The sequence below is a fragment of the Leiobunum rupestre genome, chromosome 10 (assembly GCF_980474605.1).
Source record: "Leiobunum rupestre chromosome 10, qqLeiRupe1.1.hap1, whole genome shotgun sequence".
Classification (NCBI taxonomy): domain Eukaryota; kingdom Metazoa; phylum Arthropoda; class Arachnida; order Opiliones; family Sclerosomatidae; genus Leiobunum; species Leiobunum rupestre.
In genome coordinates this window covers 13,331,240-13,333,739 of record NC_143393.1, presented here as the reverse complement: position 1 = coordinate 13,333,739, position 2,500 = coordinate 13,331,240, and the positions used below count along the sequence as shown (strand labels likewise).

At 47.2% G+C, this 2,500-nt stretch overlaps 9 non-coding genes across 9 annotated transcripts; all 9 read left to right on the top strand.

Moving 5' to 3' along the window:
• The first annotated feature begins 11 nt into the window (after window positions 1-11).
• Window positions 12-83, top strand: TRNAP-CGG (transfer RNA proline (anticodon CGG)). The gene has a single exon. It is a non-coding gene; the product is annotated as a tRNA-Pro (tRNA).
• An 87-nt stretch (window positions 84-170) lies between these two features.
• TRNAP-UGG (transfer RNA proline (anticodon UGG)) lies at window positions 171-242 on the top strand. Its single transcript has one exon. It is a non-coding gene; the product is annotated as a tRNA-Pro (tRNA).
• A 246-nt stretch (window positions 243-488) lies between these two features.
• On the top strand, window positions 489-560 carry TRNAP-UGG (transfer RNA proline (anticodon UGG)). Its single transcript has one exon. It is a non-coding gene; the product is annotated as a tRNA-Pro (tRNA).
• Window positions 561-966: 406 nt separating this feature from the next.
• Window positions 967-1,038, top strand: TRNAP-CGG (transfer RNA proline (anticodon CGG)). The gene has a single exon. It is a non-coding gene; the product is annotated as a tRNA-Pro (tRNA).
• A 247-nt stretch (window positions 1,039-1,285) lies between these two features.
• TRNAP-CGG (transfer RNA proline (anticodon CGG)) lies at window positions 1,286-1,357 on the top strand. Its single transcript has one exon. It is a non-coding gene; the product is annotated as a tRNA-Pro (tRNA).
• A 564-nt stretch (window positions 1,358-1,921) lies between these two features.
• TRNAP-UGG (transfer RNA proline (anticodon UGG)) lies at window positions 1,922-1,993 on the top strand. The gene has a single exon. It is a non-coding gene; the product is annotated as a tRNA-Pro (tRNA).
• An 87-nt stretch (window positions 1,994-2,080) lies between these two features.
• TRNAP-CGG (transfer RNA proline (anticodon CGG)) lies at window positions 2,081-2,152 on the top strand. The gene has a single exon. It is a non-coding gene; the product is annotated as a tRNA-Pro (tRNA).
• An 87-nt stretch (window positions 2,153-2,239) lies between these two features.
• Window positions 2,240-2,311, top strand: TRNAP-UGG (transfer RNA proline (anticodon UGG)). The gene has a single exon. It is a non-coding gene; the product is annotated as a tRNA-Pro (tRNA).
• An 87-nt stretch (window positions 2,312-2,398) lies between these two features.
• On the top strand, window positions 2,399-2,470 carry TRNAP-UGG (transfer RNA proline (anticodon UGG)). The gene has a single exon. It is a non-coding gene; the product is annotated as a tRNA-Pro (tRNA).
• The last annotated feature ends 30 nt before the right edge of the window (window positions 2,471-2,500 follow it).

The window sequence follows — 2,500 nt, the reverse complement described above, 5'->3', positions numbered from 1 at the left end:
CAAAGTAACATGGTCCGTTGGTCTAGGGGTATGATTATCGCTTCGGGTGCGAGAGGTCCCGGGTTCAAATCCCGGACGGACCCCACGGAAAATCTTTCTACAAACCAGTTTTATGGAGAAGTTTTCAACGGTTTAGGCTACATATTCACATATTGAGAGCAAGGTAACATGGTCCGTTGGTCTAGGGGTATGATTCTCGCTTTGGGTGCGAGAGGTCCCGGGTTTAAATCCCGGACGGACCCCGCGGTAAATCTTTCTACCGATCAGTTTTATGGAGGATACTTCAACGGGTTATTCAAGATATTCACATATTGTGAAAAAGGTAACATGGTCCGTTGGTCTAAGGGTATGATTCTCGCTTTGGGTGCGAGAGGTCCCGGGTTAAAATCCCGGACGGACCCCTCGGAAAATCTTTCTAACAATCAGATTTATGGAGGGGACTTCAACGGGTTATTCAAGATATTCACATATTGAGATCAAAGTAATATGGTCCGTTGGTCTAGGGGTATGATTCTCGCTTTGGGTGCGAGAGGTCCCGGGTTCAAATCCCGGACGGACCCAGCTGAAAATCTTTCTACGAATCAGTTTTTATGGAGGAGGCTTCAACGGGTTAGGCTTCATATTCACATATTGAGAGCAAAGTTACCTGGTCCGTTGGTCTAGGGGTATGATTCTCGCTTCGGGTGCAAGAAATCCAGGTTTCAAATCCCGGACGGACCCCGCGGAAGATCTTTCTTCGAACCAGTTTTATAGAGAAGTTTTCAACGTTTGTGGCTACATATTCACATATTGAGAGCAAAGTAACATGGCCCGTTGGTCTAGGGGTATGATTCTCGCTAAGGGTGCGAGAGGTCCCGGGTTCAAATCCTAGGCGGACCCCGCGGAAAATCTTTCTACCGATCAGATTTATGGAGGGGACTTCAACGGGTCATTCAAGATATTCACATATTGAGAGCAAAATAAAATGGTCCGTTGGTCGAGGGGTATGATTCTCGCTTCGGGTGCGAGAGGTCCCGGGTTCAAATCCCGGACGGACCCCGCGGAAAATCTTTCTAACGATCAGATTTATGGAGGGGACTTCAACGGGTTATTCAAGATATTCACATATTGAGAGCAAAGTAATATGGTCCGTTGGTCTAGGGTTTATGATTCTCGCTTTGGGTGCGAGAGGTCCCGGGTTCAAATCCCGGACGGACCCAGCTGAAAATCTTTCTACGAACCAATTTTATGGAGAAGTTTTCAACGTTTGTGGCTACATATTCACATATTGACCGCAAAGTAACATGGGCCGTTGGTCTAGGGGTATGATTATCGCTTCGGGTGCGAGAGGTCCCGGGTTCAAATCCCGGACGGACCCCACGGAAAATCTTTCTACAAACCAGTTTTATGGAGAAGTTTTCAACGGTTTAGGCTACATATTCACATATCGAGAGCAAGGTAACATGGTCCGTTGGTCTAGGGGTATGATTCTCGCTTTGGGTGCGAGAGGTCCCGGGTTTAAATCCCGGACGTACCCCGCGGAAAATCTTTCTACCGACCAGTTTTATGGAGGAGACTTCAACGGGTTATTCAAGATATTCACATATTGTGAAAAAGGTAACATGGTCCGTTGGTCTAGGGGTATGATTCTCGCTTTGGGTGCGAGAGGTCCCGGGTTCAAATCCCGGAAGGACCCCGCGGAAAATCTTTCTACCAATCAGGTTTATGGAGGAGACTTCAACGGGTTATTCAAGATATTCACATTTTGAGAGCAAAGTATCATGGTCCGTTGGTCTAGGGGTATGATTCTCGCTTTGGGTGCGAGAGGTCCCGCGTTCGAACCCCGGACGGACCCCGTGGAAAATCTTTCTAACAATCAGATTTATGGAGGAGACTTCAACTGGTTATTCAAGATATTCACATATTGAGAGCAAAGTAATATGGTCCGTTGGTCTAGGGGTATGATTCTCGCTTTGGGTGCGAGAGGTCCCGGGTTCAAATCCCGGACGGACCCAGCTGAAAATCTTTCTACGAACCAATTTTATGGAGAAGTTTTCAACGTTTGTGGCTACATATTCACATATTGATCGCAAAGTAACATGGTCCGTTGGTCTAGGGGTATGATTATCGCTTCGGGTGCGAGAGGTCCCGGGTTCAAATCCCGGACGGACCCCACGGAAAATCTTTCTACAAACCAGTTTTATGGAGAAGTTTTCAACGGTTTAGGCTACATATTCACATATTGAGAGCAAGGTAACATGGTCCGTTGGTCTAGGGGTATGATTCTCGCTTTGGGTGCGAGAGGTCCCGGGTTCAAATCCCGGACGGACCCCGCGGAAAATCTTTCTAACGATCAGATTTATGGAGGGGACTTCAACGGGTTATTCAAGATATTAACATATTGAGAGCAAAGTAATATGGTCCGTTGGTCTAGGGGTATGATTCTCGCTTTGGGTGCGAGAGGTCCCGGGTTCAAATCCCGGACGGACCCAGCTGAAAATCTTTCTACGAACCAATTTTA